This window comes from Ambystoma mexicanum, chromosome 3p (assembly GCF_040938575.1).
Source record: "Ambystoma mexicanum isolate Mex_15411 chromosome 3p, UKY_AmexF1_1, whole genome shotgun sequence".
NCBI classification, from domain to species: domain Eukaryota; kingdom Metazoa; phylum Chordata; class Amphibia; order Caudata; family Ambystomatidae; genus Ambystoma; species Ambystoma mexicanum.
This window is the reverse complement of record NC_090925.1, coordinates 796,648,798-796,666,523: the sequence shown is the minus strand read 5'-3', so window position 1 is coordinate 796,666,523 and position 17,726 is coordinate 796,648,798.

Here is a 17,726-nt window from a genome sequence, read left to right as displayed (position 1 = left end):
CATGCATCGCCCCTACCCTCTACAACCTCTTCACGAGGCCGCTGTTCAAGATCCTTGACGCCCTGGGCATCTCTTACACGAACTATGCTGATGACACTCAGGTGCTTATCCCCCTCTCCGGGGACTACCTGTCTGACCTGAACACGCTCAACTCCATTTACACCACGATCCAATCCTGGGTGGCAGAAAACTGGTTATGCCTCAACAGCGAGAAAACCGAGCTTCTGCTGATTGGCTCCCCATCCACCCTGGGCAAGCTGGACAAGCAATACAACTCCTTCACCATAGATAACATTCCTATCCCTGTCTCCCAAACAGTCAAGACCTTGGGTGTCTACCTGGACCCGAACTTGAACATGAACAGGCAGGTCAATGCCATTGCATCCTCCTCAGCCTACTACTCCAAACTGCTCAACGCAATCAGACCGTACCTCTCCCAACAGAATTGCCTAACTATCGCCAGGGCAATCATTGGCTCAAGAGTGGACTATTGCAACGCCCTTCTAATAGGGACGTCAGGAAAACACCTAGCTAAACTCCAACTAGTCCAAAACAATGCCCTAAGGGCCGCCACTGGACTATCACGCAGGGACCACATCTCTGACCTCAGGCGTCAGGTCCATTGGCTCCCAGTCAAGGAAAGAATCCTGTTCAAAACCCTTGCCCTCACGCACAAATGTCTTCACGATCAGGCCCCTATATATCTCGTCCAGAGATTTTCTAAACCCTGTGCTTCCAGGCCCTCCAGAGCGGCCTATTCCAATTTACTAACTGTGCCAAAAACCCGCAGAGTGTGTGCTGGTGGCACAAGCTTTCCCACCATGGCATCCACCCTCTGGAACTCCCTTCCACCGCACATCAGACGACTCGACTCTCACACTGCCTTTCGCAAGGCCATCAAGACTAGTCTCTTCAAATAATGTGCCTGTTTTTTGTTTCGCTACCCTGGACCTATGTATCTGTAACTCTGTATGTATATTCTAAGAACTCCTCTGGGGTGGCTTTTTTGTAACCCTTAATCAAGCCTTCTTATGTACCACTTATCAGCGCCTCTATGCCTTAGGGCTGCAGTGCGCTTTACAAATGAAAAAAAATAAAATAAATAAAACTAACCGGCAGCGCCTGATATCGTTTATCAAGACTTTCCGTTCAGTCAAGGCTTTTGGCCCCGCGCGGCCAGCCTCCTTTTAAGTCCTCATGCCGCACATAAAGGAGGTGCCGCCATGACCTTCTGCAGTGACAGGGAGTTTCCCCTTTGGGATTCTGCAACGACTTTCAACTCACAGCTGGTAGGACCACGGGCTTTCATTCTCCTCCTGGTCCCGTCTGCTCTGCTTCCATAGTCCTGTCGCCTTCCCAGGATTTCCTGCCCTTCCGTTCTGCTGCTCTTGCTCACTTCAGTTGCCCTTCTCGCGTTGCTCTCTGGGTGCTCTCATGCTCTGCCTTTTATTCCAGTGGGGAAAGGTAACAGGATTCAGGTGCGAGTCATTAAGGCTAAGTGCCTGACTCTGTCTGACCCTGATGTTGGGACATGTCAAACTGACTGGTTGTGTGTGAGTCTGTCTTTCCCTGAAGCGCTTTGTCCATGCAGCAGAGTGTATGTAGGAAAGGGGGAGGGGAAAAAGTTCCTAGAAAGTACATAGAATGAGGGTGTTCTACAGGAAAATGGGCACAGGGATACTGCGTCTCTCTTCGTGTGCCCAACTCCCACTCTGCAGGGACCCCCCATCCAGGTGATCATCCTGCACTGGTCCACCCCCGGGGTCTGGATCCAATAGCGATGGTCATGCCCCGGCCACCTGGATGACAGATCACAAGGGACTAGTTGGTGAGACACCCTTCGGTTTCTCACAATACTATCAGCTTCTATATGGCACTAGTGACCCGGTGTGTATGGCTGAGGTCACCCACACACTAGCAGATATTGCGTTGCCCAAGGTCACGGCAGAACAGGCTTCTGCTGTAAGAATTCTCCCTCCTCCTGGTCTCTCTGGCAGTGCTGGCGGAGAAGACTTCCCTATGGCTCTCACACCTTCCCAAGATGGCAACGACTGGGTCCTCAGATACTGATCAAAAACAATCTCTCTAGTTGCTCCACAAGAGGGCAGGAGGAGCAGGCTGCTCAGTCACCAGTTTTTTCACTAGGCATATAAGCCGGTGTTGAAGAGAGACTGGTGCGTTGCTTCATTTTTACTTTTACAAAGCTATACGCTAGTCATCCTTGCTGGGTAAGCAATCTCTTCTCCAATTACTTCACCCTTGCCTTCTTGGCTCATTTACAGGGTTATTTCTGTTTACTGGGGTCTCCGGTCTGAAGACCTCCTCCTTCCTTACTGCCTCCCCCTTTCCTACCTGTCCTCGGCTCAACAGCACTCGAGCTCATTTTGGTTGCCGCGCATACCCCGTGACTGGGCTACACATTCCTCCCTCACTCCACTGCTTGCCACGTTCTAAACCGCGGCTGGGTTGCTCCTGTATCCCTCAATCCTCTGCTTGCCACGTTTCTACACTGCGGCCGGTCTGCATATTCCTCTCTCATTCCCCTGCTTGTCGTGTCCCATTCCGCAACTCGGCTGCAGTTACTGTCACTTTCTGTGCCTGCCGGAGTCCTTTCCACTGCTTGGCAGCTCTTCTTTGGCACACCTGCCTACTGCTGTCAAATCCGCGGCGCAGCTTGAGTCCAAATAGCAGCCAGTGATTGCCACGTACAGGTTCCTTACTTCTGCCATACTGGATACCACCTCTCCCTTTTCGGGTTTATTATACCAGAGAATACTGCACTTGGGGGCACCGCCTTTTCTTCTTGTTTACTCTCCCTGCTTTAACATCCGGATTCCATCTGAAGATTGTCGTGTCATTGGATTCTCCTAGTGTTTCTCTGGAACTACTAAGGCATTTTCTCAAGCTCAACTGCTCGGAGACACAAAAACCTTAACTGGGTTTTTCCTTTTTTGGGGTTTGTTCCCCAGGAGACTTGGGCTTGGCCCCAGGAGCTCAGGGAAGGCCTTAGCTCTATTCCCGTTAACGGAGCTCAGGGAAGGCTCTCTGGGCCTTGTTCCACATACACCATTGCACCAGATCTGGACTCCCAAGAAGAACAGCAAGTTCTCTTGTACTAGATTGCTGCATAAACTACATAGTTGCAACAACAAGGTCGAAGAGGTCTAACAACTGCCCTAGATGTGTCCATACCAGCAGAGGAGCTGTGGAGTGGCGTAGCGTTGCTCAAATCTGGCAACACCACAGGGGACGGGGGGACAGGCTGCAATTGGAGTTCTACAAAACGTATAGTGACTGGCGCCTGTGCTCCTCAAGGTGTTTGACGAGGACTATGAGACTGGTTGTCTCCCAGTCAGTATGCGCAAATCCACACCATAGTCCTAGTCCTCAAACCAGGGAAATCACAGTTCCTGTGCGACTCAGTAGAGGGGCTCCCACAATCCTTTTAACTTTTCTAAAACTTGGGGTTTCACCCTAAGCAACCAAGGGTAATCCAGATGTGGACGCCTTGCTCACTGAGCCTTAGAGAGGCTCAGGGTCACCTCACTGAGGAGGCCCAACAAGGCCAAAACAAGTTTCTGTGGTTGCTGAGGTTACTCTTGTACAGAGGAGAATTACCTAGCATTTCGGTGCTAGACTGCCCTTGTGGGTGGGACAAAGACTGAATTGCAAACGGATATTTCTCCGCTGTGATGGGTGCAGTGAGCTAAAATGTGGTTGTAGACCTTCCTAAGTGGAAGAAATTCCATAGAACAGGGTATTTGACCCATGTTTGTTCTCAGTAGATGGGCTCCAACACTCCTTTTGAATACTGACGGCAATGTTAGCGAGGCGACTGAAGTGAGTTATTAGCTCCTTGATTCATGGCGACCAGACCGGTTTTGTCCCAAATAAAAATACATCACTGAATTCATGCAGACTCCAGTATATCATAAATAGGCCCCGAACACTCGCTACCCCTTATGCGGTGGTGTTGCTGGATGCCATTAAAGCGTTTGACTCTGTGTACTGGAAATGGTTTTGTGCTGCCCTGAGCAGTTTTGGAATTGGGGAGGGGTTCTCTAGCTGGATTCAAATGATTAAATCTGAGCCTGTGGCTAGGGTGCATACAGGTAGATATAGCTCCACCTCTTGGAAGATACGCAGGGGCACCAGACAGGGCTGCCCCCTGTCACCAAAGTTATTCATATTGGTGTTGGAGTGGCTGGCAATGTGTTACATCCAGGTCAAAGACGAAGTCCGGCGTTTCCTATCCCGACGCTTCCCTCCTAGGGAGAACGCATTTACAAGCTCCGTTGTGGAGCTGATACAGGTTGCCATGGCGCCTGTGCACGCGTCGGAAGAAAGCATGTCAGCTGACCTGTTCCGTGCGCAAGGAACGCGTATTGAGATCATGTCCTCCTGCAGTTTAAAAGTGCCGTTCTCCCGCCGGCTCACTGCTGCTAATTGCGGTGCTACGCTCATACGCTACGTCCCGTACTCTTTTCCATTCCCTGTTTCTATTCGTTATTGAACTCCTGGTTACCGACCCTGGATTGCTTTCCTGGACTACTTTTGCCTCTACCTTTGGCGTGTTGTTTGTGTCCGTTACGGTGCCGACCTGGATTGCCCCTGGATTGCCTGCATTTACTGCGCGTGCACTTCCTACTTCTCCGGCTGTCACAGGACGCCTTTTGGAATTCTCCTGCACGCACCTGCTGCCTCCTTGCAGCTCCTCGCCTTACCTCATTCCCGACATTCAGCTACTAAGTCCGATACAAGAAAACAAGGTAACTCAATTCCTCCATTAGTTGGGAACTTCCTGTCTACACGCCCACCGTTTACTCCCTTGGGTAATGTTCTGTACTGCTGAACGCTGCTGGTTCATTGCTCTCCTTCCTGTGTGAATCTCCTGGTGTGTTACTTTGGGACTACTTCATACTTCCGGAAACATCATTAAGTGCAATATTGACGCTTACCTGTTTGCACCAACCCGTCACTAGTGTGACCCTCGTGCCTCCCGGGTAATTTTCCTGTACTAACATTCCCCTTTTGTTATTTTCTCCTCTCGTTGTGACCTCTCAAACTGGACCTCTTTGATCCTCAGGAGATTCTTCCTTCAGGTCTGCATTTCGAGTTACTATTCTTCTGTGAATGTCCATTAGGTTATATTATCCTTTATAGTAAAAGGGTTTTGTCTTTTCTTGTAGCTTCTTCACCATATTGAACCAAGCCATCCATTGCCTAGCTATACCTTTAGTAATTGTAACCTATTGAATTTCCGTCCTCAACTTTGCAGATCTAATCCTATTTGTATTCCTTTACAGCTTTGGTTTTGCAGTGTGTGTTCTCCCCGCTCTTTTAGGCGATTAGCACCTCTGAATGTTCGGGCTGAAACGGCAGAGAGGCACATCGTAGAAAAGAGCCCCTCTTTTGAGGAAGCCTGAATCATTGAATTCAGGGGAGCTGGAATTGAGGCCAAAACACGAGTCCTTACTTGACATCCGTCTCCAGGGTCCTTATCCAGATACAGTGACCTGTCCACGGAGCGGTGAGTAACACAATGTTTTTGAGGTCCGAATTTGCAGACGCTGGGATACTGGTGGACGTAACGCATCACTTGGTCTCATTATATGCAGATGACTTCCTTTTGAACATACACAACCCTGCACACAACCTTCCCCATGTGTTGGATGTGTTTGACAAATTCGCGAACCTCACTGTATCACTTTTAGTAGAGAGAAATCTTGTAATTTCATGCTAGCTGGACTCTGTAATTGTAGCTTGGACGATCTTCTGCAGTTGGGAGATGGGAAATGCAGACATTTTGATACCTAGGGGTCAATTTATGGCATCAATCGGAACACATGCACATGAATAACACTGTTGGTGCTCTGAAGGGTCAGTAGAATTTTGGAGTCGGCTGCTGCTTCCATTGATGGGAAGAATTGCATTGGTCAAAATGGTGATGTTAACTCGGTTACTATATATTTTCACCAATTTTCTGTTCCTTATCCCATGCACGTTCTTTAGATCATGGGACTTGATTATAAAAGAGTTTCCATGGGGCGGGAAGAGGCATAGAAATGCGCTCAATGCGTTGCGGTTGCAGTACGAGGAAGTAGGGGTCCAGTTGGCCTGGTTCGAGCTATACTATTTGGCAGCCCAGTTACAGCACTTAGCTAAATGGCTGGTGGACAAAGTGACACTGGACACCTTCTTGATGCTTGGTGCCATACGACCGATTACTCTTAAGGAGGCCCTGTGGGTTGCTGACAGCTGCCTGCCTGAGAAACCATACATTTTAGATCATGGGAGGAGAATATGGAGCAGAGCAAGAAGGGTCCTTGGCCTGGGGTATTTGTACCCTCCAAACATGCCCGTGTATGCGACCAGGCGCTGGGATAGATGTGACCTGTCATTATTACAGAGATGGGAAAAGGGCCTTGCCACTTGGGTGACATGGAGTGTCAAGGGATTTCTCATAGGTAACGGATGAATACGGTGCTAATGCAGGACAATTCCTGAGCTACATGAGGCTCCCCAAATTTGCTAAAGAAAAGGGGCCTGTATGTCTGGAAAAAACTAAAAGTGCTGTTTACTAAAAAGCCCTTGAACTATGCACGGTTTCGCCTTTTGCAACTGAATGTAACGCATCAAACGTATATGACCCCACATAGACTTGCACGCTTTAACAAGCATGCGTCCCCAGGCTGCCCGTGGTGTAAGGACGAGCCGGCAGATTTTTTCCATATGTTCTGGCTGTTCCCTAAGAAAGGGGGAGTAAGAAAGAAAGAAGGAAACTTTGAATGAAGGGTGAACAAGTAACAGAAAGTACAGAACTTAAATAAAATAGGGTGAACAGTCGCCCTAACTGAATACAAGAAAATAACATATATGAGGATAAGGGAACAGTAGAGAGAAACAAACACCTCGAAGGAGGAAGTGTTTTGTTGTTTCCCGAAGGAATGGAAATGTTATAACAAGAGATCGTTTTCTTTGATACTATAAGAAAGTGAATCCCCTAACTTTATACAAAGACTGAGAAGAGTATCCAAATTTGATTAAAAGTAACTTTTGAAACCAAATATAAATTGGGCCAAGCAGACACCCCGCTGAGGCTATTGAACAAAGCCTCCCATTTCCCTTTTTTAGTTAGCTGCTTTGCCTAAAGTGGTAGGGCCGGTTAGTCGGATAGGATTCGGACTAGAGAATGTTGCCTCTTAGAGGCCTTACGAAGGAGGACGCGCACACACGGAGATTGCACCTTGCTTCCTTTATTCTCCAAATACAAACTCTAACTGGCGCTCGAGGCGCCTTCTCCCATAATCCCCGTTTCCCTTTCCTCCTCCCGCCGTGTCAATAACTCCGCCCCCACAACGGTGGGGGCAGCACTCCTTAACCCATGAGTGCTTGGCAACAGAGAACTTTAATTTGAACTTTAAAGCCCACTTTAGCTTTTGTTTTGTTAGGTAAGGAACTTCCTTCATAGCAATAGCGCTAGTCTTCTGGTATGCCACATGACCCTCCCCTTTTCCTGGGAGTATAAGACTCTCAATCCCCCAGCATGCACTAGTTTCTTTATATCACCAACTAAAATGCAGAGACCCATTTCACCCTATCAGAGGTGGGGCATAGGTACTGTGCAGAGGAAGAACAGGACTAATCAAGCAAGTAATCAGGTCAGTAATTCTACTTACCTCTTCCCGATACTTACTTACGAAGCATAGCAAAGCCCCTGTGCAATCGGTTGAGAAATTAGACTCTGACCAAAAAGCATGCTGTGCCCAGACCCCAATAAGATTTTATACAAATCCCAGCCAAAGTCTGCACTTAACAAAATTCCTGCATGCAGAACTCTTCTGCCAAAGGAACTCGCCCTTCTGTGTATAAATTCAGGACATAATTTCTTGCACGTGTGTTAGGGTCTGCCAAAGTAGTAGACCTACAGATGGCCTGCATAGCCTGGGGCCTCCACCCATGACACAGATATTCTTCTTGGGGATTTCCTCTGGACTACCTATGGTAGAGAAACCCCTGAGGCCTCATATGCTAGCCTGATCACTTCATGTATCTATCGACTGAGGGTAGGGACTATAGCCTTCCTTCCAGGTTTAATTCCTCCAAAAGTCAGAAACATACTATCCTGCTTCTTGATAGGAGGTGTCTTACCAAGTACATGAGGTCACAAATGGCCTTTAATTCACGGAAACTGGGAGACAGATCAATGGTTTTTAATTTCCTTAAGCAAAACCAAAAGGTGATGGCTGCAAGGTTGTGAATGAATCATAACCACTGGCACAGCTCTGGGCAACTCTCCAGACCATATTTTATTTCAGCCTAAAAAGCCATTACAAAAGGGGAAAGAACATATAAAAATCAGGCTTGATCCCACCCCAAAAGGGGCAGTCCCGCCCGAACGAATAGGTCACATCCCTTCTGCATTAGACCACAAGCATCCCCAGACATGTTTCAGACTTGTTGGGCATCATCAGTGAGGAATAGCTTGGGTCTCTAGGCCCAGAAGGGTCGGGCCCCACGTTGGGCATACCCGTTCCACTCGGGGTGACATTAGCAAAACCAGAAGGTGATGACTGGAAGGTTTTGAGTCAGTCATAACCACTGGCACAGCTCTGGGCACCCTTCCAGACCATCATTTGTCAGCCTGCCAAGCCATTTCGAAAGTGGAAAGACCATATGCAAATCAGGCTTAGTCCCACCACAAAAGGGGCATTCCATGTCTGGTGTTTCCGTACAGTGTGGACCTGGCCTAGCAGTTCAGGCTGGGCTGCTCCCATTGGTGGCTGTAACTGACTGATTTGCATATGGCTGGACCGATTTTTTTGCAATGGTGTAGATCGGCTAGAAACTCGTGGTATTGAAGGTTACCCAGAGCAGTGCCAGTGGTTCAGATTTATTCAAAACTTTCCACCCATCACGTTTTTGGTTATAGTTTTAATTTCCTTAAACCAAGATATGGAGATGTTTAGTCTGAATATGAGCAGATTGTTCAACTTATGGATTGTGTGAGACGGGCATGGTATCAAGAGAGACACAGACTCCAAAGTGTTTGTTTTAAACCCTTTATTAATAGGTTTCCTGGGGTGGTGGAATGCCTGACTGGCCCTAGCTTTAAAAGGATGGTTTCTAATGGCCGTCGTCGTTTAATAGTCCAAAATAAAAAAAGTCAGTCTGTGTCTAAATCTATGCTAGCACTCTTGCTGTACAAAAAATGTGATAGGGAGTCTTTTGGAAAGAAATAAAATATGGTTAAACAAAAATAGCGAAACCAAAGTTGGTCTCAAGGGGTCTTCTAACGAGGTGCATTTTGGTTAATGTCTCAAAGATGGGTTCACTCACTAGAGCTGTTTGTATGACCTTCTCCACAGGGCCCTTACAGTGAACTCAAATACAGAAAATGTCCCTGAGATCCTCTTAGCTCTGAAGTCCCTTAACGGGTCCCTTCCATAACGCCTGGTAAAACCAGGCGTTAAGGAAGGGACCCGGTAAGGGACCTCGTAGTAGGGCGGTAAGGGATTACCGGTACCGATGCCCTTACCAGTGCCGGTAATCCCTTACCGCCTACCGTGTAATGAAGCCCAATGTCTTCATTAGGCCCATCAGGGTTCCCTCCCTCAAGTTCAGGCCTCTTCCAGCTTTCCAATACACAAAACACAAAGTCGGTTTCTTCAAAAGGCCTCTCAGGGTTCCCTTCCCCAAGCTCAGGTTTCTGCCAACGTCCAAAACACAAAACACAAAGCACAGTCAGTTTCCTCAAAAGGCCTCTGAGGGTTCCCTTCCCCAAGCTCAGGCCTCTGCCAACTTTCTAAAACACCAAGTCAGTTTCCTCAAAAGGCCTCTCAGGGTTCCCTTCCACAAACTCATCCTTCTTCCAAATTTCAAAACACACAATTAGCTGATCAGGATGTGCCTTTTCTCATGTACAATCTTTCCTACATAACATGGGGTAGAATCAGAGGCTTTCGAAAACGCTAGGCTCTTTACTTTTCCACAGCGCGACCACTCTGACCTTCTGTCCCTTTCTTGCTTCTGTGAAAAACGGGAATCCTGTACTCAGGTGGCCAGGGAAAGGCCATTGCTTTTTGATCCCGACCCTGGGGTTCGACAAGCGAGGGAGGAACACCTGAGTTGGGGGTCCTCGGGGAGTGGTGGAGAAGCAAACGGTGAGACATGGTATCCCCCTTTTTCGCCAACCCATCTAACACCTAGCACTGTTTATTTTATGGGAAACAACAACTCCCATAATTCCTCCCCATCTTGTCATGACAAAAATATTGCACCAAGGAAGATGAGGAATGAGGACAGAAGGATTACCTCCCTTGACTTGCATTGGCTCTGTCCCTGTAATAAGGCTAGGCAGAGTTGGGCACATAGCTCTAATAATGTACACCTGCCACTTATCTAGTCTACCTGTGAAAATAAAAGGTGGCACGCACAGAGACACTTTGATGGAGGCTGGGTACGAGAAGGAACAGCTCTTCTGAGGCTGAAGCGAACTTGCCAATGGGCTGATTAGCAACAGAGAGGGTCGAGAGAAAGCCAGGCAAGATTTCCAAGGTTCCGGGAAGTCATGAGTGTTGAAAAGGCAGAGCTGAGCGAGCAGAGGTAAGAAACCTTCAAGGTGTCAGGAAACGGCTTGCGACCCTCCCGGGTGAACGGCGGAATTGGGGAGGAGCAGAAAAGGCGTTGGTACTGGCCTTGAGCTGCAAAATAAAGATGAAAGACATTCATTTAACACAACTAGTGAGTTTTCGAGCACAACAAAAGTCTGGTTGATGTTAAAGGGACAGTGACTGTGATTTTAAAGGTGATGGTTGCACGTGTGCCAATGAAAACGTGAATGAAGATAGCAAATGTTAAGAGTAGAAGATACAGAATAGCACAGTGGTCCTGCGAGAAGAACTCACAAATTCAAAAGTCTTTGTGAAATGTTAGGAACTTTTGGAAGATATTACACGCAGAGATGAAAGGAAAGAAAGTTAAATAAGAGGAAAAGGAAATATGTGAAACGTGAAACACACCAAGAGGACGAAAGTAAAGTGTAAATAACTTTGGAAAAGGCCAAGAAGGCAAGTGAAAGAGAATAATAACCACAAGTACCAAGAGGCATTGATGCTGCATGAGAAGATGTGAATTGTGAAATATGCCAAAAGGGCAAAGAGTACAAATATAAGAACTACAAGTACCAAGAATCATTGGGGGAAAAGGAATACCAAGAGGTATTGGTGTTACACATGAACATTTGAAGAGGCCATGAGGGCAAACTAAAGAGAGCAAGAATTATGAGTACCAAGAAGTATTGGTGTCACAAGATGAGTATGGATTGTGAATTGAAGGGAAATTGAAAGAGAGGTCAAAGTGATAATTGTCAGGAATCCACTTAAGTTAGCTCCCAGGGCATCCCACACACAATCTACTAAGGTACCGCCCATATCCACATCTAGGGTCTCCTGTGCTTGAGGGATAACACACACCCATGTTATGAGTCATCCGAAACTTACTGGTGTACATTACAGTGCACGGAATTGACATTCACATTACAATCAGAGAGCACCTTTCCGTGCAGGTTGGGGGTTGCCCTGGAAACAATGGAAACCTTACCATACCATACGTCACAAGCTCCGATTGGGAAACCCCGGCTCTCCCAGTCACATGACGCAAAAGTCTTAAGGACCGCCTTTGCTTCTGTCCGGTGCTTCTGATCGCAGTAGTTTTCTGGGAACCTTCCTGTGTTTTTGTCTATCCTGTTTTTCGTTTATGACCAGTGCCTTGCTTTTTGACCTTGCCCCTGCTTGCTCCCTTGTCGGCTGATTGACGGTACTCGACTCTGCTATTCTACTAAGACTGCCTTACTTGACGTTTTGTCTAGCGCCGCCCGTGCAAAGCTGACCTCGGATTCGCCTTACGCATTGCTTGTTTGCTCCCTTGTACTTGGATTTGCTTGTCTGTTATCAGACCCTGTTTTGTCTCCTTGACTCCGACGCTGCTTCACGGCCAACTTCCCTGGAACACCTCGCCGCTCCAAAGGCTTTGTGCATGGACTAGAGACGATTCCGGACTGCGCTCCTACTGTATAACTCATGCGTCCTCGTGTCGTCGGGGTAGGTTTGAACAGGAGCCCCATATGGACTTCGGGGCAGAAAACAATAGAGAACATACATGAAAAATGACTATAGAACAAGGAAAGGGAGGCCCTGTCCCTACAATGCATTTCCAGCATCACAGTCGCCCCCCCCGACTGAGGTTACGACACGTCTAATATAGTACGAGATTGACGCTCTCATCCAGACAGTCAACATACCTTCTGGAAAGGCCATCTGCATTATCATGACTCTTCCCTAGTCTATGCTCAATGTTGAAGTCTAACCCTTGCAGGCTAATGGACCACCTGAGCAGTTTTGGGTTTTCACCCTTCATCTGCATAAGCCACTTCGGGAGCTTACGGTCTGTTTGGACCTGGAAGGTAGACCCCGTAAGGTAGGGCCTAAAACGCCTAAGGCTGCAAACTATACTGAAACATTCCTTTTCAACAGGAGCACACCTAAGTTCTCGACCCTTGTGTTGGCTACTGGTCAATATGATCGGATGTTCCCTCCCTTTGTCATCTAACTGGGACAGGACAGCTCCAATTCCGGTGTCGCGGCCACCCGTCTGGACGATAAAGGGTTTGCTGTTGTCAGGAGCACACAACACAGGTGCCCTACACAAACCTTTTTTCAAGCCAACAAAGGCCCTCTGACAGTCTTCTGTCAAATTAACCTTCCTTGGTTGTTTGTGGGCGAAGTCAGGGCTGTCAGAGGTGCAGCTATGGTTCCATAGTCTGCCATGAAATTGTGATAATACCCAGTGAGGCCCAAAAAGGCTCTCACCTGGGTTTGAGTAGTGGGAGTCTCCCAGTCATGTACATCCTGTACTTTACTGGGGAGTGGTTGGATTTGACCCTCTCCTACCTCATGACCAAGATACGTGACTTTCCCCTGAGCTATCTGGCACTTGGTGGCCTTGATAGTGAGGTTAGCCATTTTCAAGGCCTGCAACACTTTATCCAAGTAAGTCAAATGCTCCTCCCAAGTAGGCCACACAAAAGGCCTCCAGCCCGCTGAGTGCATGATTGACTAAACGTTAGAAAGTGGCAGGTGCATTTTTCAACCCAAAAGCCATGACTCTAAACTGGTACAGTCCTTCAGGTGTTGAGAATGCTAGCCTGAGATAAGGTCAAAGGTGCTCACAAATTTGGCAGCACCTATGGTGTCTACGAGCTCATCAGCCCTGGGCAATGGGTGCGTGTCAGTTTTGGTGACAGCATTGACCCCTCTGTAGTCCGCACAGAACCGCCAATCCTTGGTACCTGCATGGGAACTTGGCTTGGGGATAAAGACCACTGGACTGGACCAGGGACTGGTTGAGGGTTCAATAACACCCAGATCCAACATCTTGGCGACCTTGGCCAGCATGTGGTTCTTAACTGTATCTGACATACGGTAGCACCTGCTTTTGACAGGCACATTGTTACCAGTGTCAATTGCGTGCCTGCACCACGGTGTAAGGCCTGGTGTCAGTAAGAACAGAGAGGATTACTGCAGGAGCAAAGCCTTGCAGGTCCTCTGCTGCTGTCGTCAGATCTGGAGAGAGATGCATTCCCTCCACTGAGCCACCCTAAGGGTTGCTATGCAGCAAATCAGGAAGCGGCTTCCTCTCATCCTCTTCTTGCTCTGAAACCAGCAAGAGGCATGAGACTTTGGCTCGCCTATGGAAAGGCTTGCGCCTGTTAACATGGATTACCTGAGAGGCTACCCCAGGGATTCCCATGACAACCAGTTAGTTGACATTGCCCATCTTGGAGATTATCCTGAAGCGTCCAGTCTACTTATCTGCCAAAGCTCGAGGCTTGGTAGGCTCCATCACAACCATCTCCTGTCCTGGCGTCCAATCCACTTGCAAGGCTTTAAGGTAATGCCAATACTTGTTCAATTCCTGGCTTTCCTTAAGGTTTGCTGTAGCTTGACCCATAATTTGTGTCGTCCTCCATCTGAAGCCTAACACATAGTACCCCACTTGCTTGGCGGGACCTGGATGGGTGGCTTCCAAACCTTCTCTGATCAAGGCAAGGGGCCCCTCCCTGGATGGCCAAAGAGCAACTCAAAGGGTCTGAAACCTACAGCCTCTTGAGGTATCTCTCTGTAAGCGAACAGCAGGCATGGCAGGAGGAGATCCCATTTCCTCCTTAGGAGCTCTTCCAAAGCACCTGGCATGCCCTTGAGAGTTGTGTTAAATCTCTCAACCAGACCATTGGTCTGGGGATTGTAAGAGGTGGAGAACTTGTAGGTTAACCCTCACTCTTTCCACATGGATTTCATGTAACTCAACATGAAGTTGGATCCTCTGTCAGAGACAACCTCCTTAGTGAATCCAACATGGATGAAAATGCCCAGGAGAGCCCTGGCAACCACATTGGCAGTAATAGTCCAAAGGGGTATAGCCTCAGGGTACCTGGTGGCATGATCAACCAAGACCAGGATGAACCGATGTCCACCTTAAGTGGGAGGGTCAAGGGGACCAACTATGTCGATGCCCACCCTCTCAAATGGCGTGCCCACCACTGGCAACGGCTGCAGCGGGGCAATGACACTGCCTCCAGTCTTGCCAGACAACTGACAAGTTGGGCAGGTCCTGCAGTGGGACTCCACTTCTACTCCCATCCGGGACCAGTAGAAATGGGCAGAGAGCCTTTGCTTTGTCTTCTTGGTCCCAAGATGACCAGCTAAGGGCACCTCATGCGCCAACTGCAGCAGGAAGGGCCTGTAAACCTGTGGTACCACCAACCTCTGGAGGGCACCAGGTTCAGGCTTAGTGGGCTCACTAACAAGGAGCCCACCCTCCCAATATATCCAGCATGACCTAGGCACTTCTCCCTGTGCCTGGTACAGGGCATGTTTCCTCAGACCCTCGAATGAATGGCACTCTCTCTGACCCTTACAGAAGTCTGCCCGGGAGGGTCCCCTTTCAGCCAACAGTCATTTAAGGTCGGGGTGGTCCTCCGGGTTGAGCCCCTCTCCCACAGGAGGGTCTTCTGCCTCTTCTCCCTCAGGAGTTGAGTTTGGGTTTTCCACTTGACCCAGTTCGTCCAGAGCATGAATCCCAATGGGTGCGGCAGGAGCAGCAGGAGAAGAAGGAGCCCCCTTCACAGAGGTGGCCTTCTTTTTTTTTTTTTTTTTTTAATTTTTTTATTTTCATTTAGTTTATACAAACTTTTGAAAATCTTTTTATATCAAAACGTATACATTATAGAATATACAATGTCCATTTGCCTCCTCAGCTCTGTCCGAGGCTCAAATTTTTCCCTTAAAGTTCCTCTATCTATAATACCTCGTCCTCATTTCTCAATGTCTCGTTTATCAAACATTTGATCTACGCCGCAATCTCTTGGAGAATCCCTACTCGGGGTTCTTTCGTATGAGAATTATGTCTGTGTTTGTTCCTCCATTTTTCCCCACATGATTTCTATTTGCTTCAAGAACAATGTGAGTGCCACCGCCAGTTTTTTGTTGTTACTGCAGTGTAGCCTTCCCCACCATTCTTCCTCACTATATGTGGAGACTAATTTTCTTTCCGTTGCCAGGTATTTTGTTCTTAATTCCATAAGTTCGCTGCAATAAAGTATCAAATGTTTTAGTGATTCTGACTCTATTCGGCAGAGACGGCATGTTGTATCTTCGTTTTGCCATTTCCTGTTATAGATTTGGGCTTCTTTAGTTTCATATAGATTCAATCTAAATCGCAGATATGCCCTCCTTAAGACTTTACATGGAAACAATTCAAGGTATTGGGTTAGCTGCATTCTCCCTTTTGCTTCTCCAGGATGGTTCTTCATACATTTGTGTGAATTTCTTTTTTCTATTGTTTTAATCCAGTCCAGATCCATTAGTTTTTTTTTCACTCCATTTGGGTTGTTGACCAGCTGTTTCTCTTCTACTTCTATCTCTTTCAAAATCCTTTTACAGTTTGCTCTCCATTGCTGGAGGATCGAGTGGGGCTGTATACTGTTCCGTTCTACCAAGATTTCGAATTGGGGGACACAATTTTCAATTGTTTTCCTATACAGGTTTAGCATGTTCCATGTGATCTTCGCATCTAACGTTGCTACACCAACTTCGTAGATTACACAAGCGGTCGGGTAACTTTGGCGAATTTGCAGAATCTTTTTCCAAAAGTGCCCCTCACATCTTGCCCAGATCTCGCTGGAACATCCGAACAAACATTCCGCTCCGAATATTAATGCTGGGATTACCTTGCTTTTATAGAAATTGATCACTGGCTTGTATGAGAATTTTCCATATTTGTTATGGATTACCCGGGCTTGTGCTGTCAGCTGTTTACATTTACTCAGGATCTTAACTACCATTGGTTCATCTCGCAGGCTTGAGTTTATATACACCCCTAAGTATCTGCTGCATTTTACTTTTTTGAGTTTTCCATTTCCGAGTGACCATTGGAATTGACGTTTTCTTAACGTGGTACCCTTTAGATTTTCTAGGGTCAGGATCTCTGATTTCTCTGCATTGACCTCCAAACCCATTTTTATTGTATATTCTTTAAGTGCTGTTAATTTGCGTTGAAGGCCTATTGGTGTAAGATCTAAAATTACCATATCATCTGCATACAGGAGCCAACTAACTTTGTTTCCGTTTATCGTGGGAGGTGTGCTTCGCACTTCCTCAAACGCCCTACCCACTTCCGATATGTAGAAGTTAAATAGGGTAGCGCCCAGTGGACAGCCCTGTTTTATCCCTCTGGCCGTTGGTATTGATTTTGAGTGATTTCCCTGGTCGTCCAATCGAATTTTTACCGATGTTTGCGAATATAATTCTTTTATAGCCAGGATAAGGCTCAATGGGCAGCCACGATCTTTCAAATTTTGCCATAACGTTTCTCTGTCTACCCCATCGAACGCATGAGCCAGATCAATCAGAGCTAAATACACTTTCTGGCCCGATCTAATTGCTTCCATTTTTACTAGGTTCAATATTAGCAGATTTAGGTTACATCCCACGCCTTTTACAAAGCCAGCTTGTCGGACGTCAATTGACTTACTTTCTTTTAGCCATGTATTCAGATTCTGTAAGAGCATAGTTGCAAATATCTTCCCAAGTACGTCTAGCAGGGCAATTGGCCTGTAGTTTGTTGGTTTCAGGCGACATCCTTTCTTAAATATCGGCACTATGATGCCTTCTTTCCATGATGCAGGGATTCTACCCTCTTGTATGATGTTTTGAAATAGTCTTTCACAGAACGTGGACCATTCATCGATGTTTTGTTTCAGCATCAAATTTGATAGACCATCTGGCCCTGCTGCTCTTGAATCACTACATTTTTTAATACAGGTTGATATATCTATGCGTTTGAAGGTTAGTTCCCATGGTTGTATTTTCGGGAAGACCGGTGTTTCTGTTTTAAGTTGTTTCTCGAACAGGGATGTGTAGTGCTTCTCCCATTCACTTTCTGTCACCATGTTCTTCATTATTGCTTTCTGGGGATTTTCTACTTCATTTAGCAAAGACCAGAATCCTCTGGAATTTCGCTGCTTCAACGACTTCAGCATGGCTTCCGCGTCATTTTGTTCTAATTTGGCCCTATGCAACCTCACCTCTGACCTGTAGTTGTTTTTTAATAGACTTATCTTTTGCTTGTATTTCGTGTCATTTGTTTGCTTTAGCTTTCTACAGTTT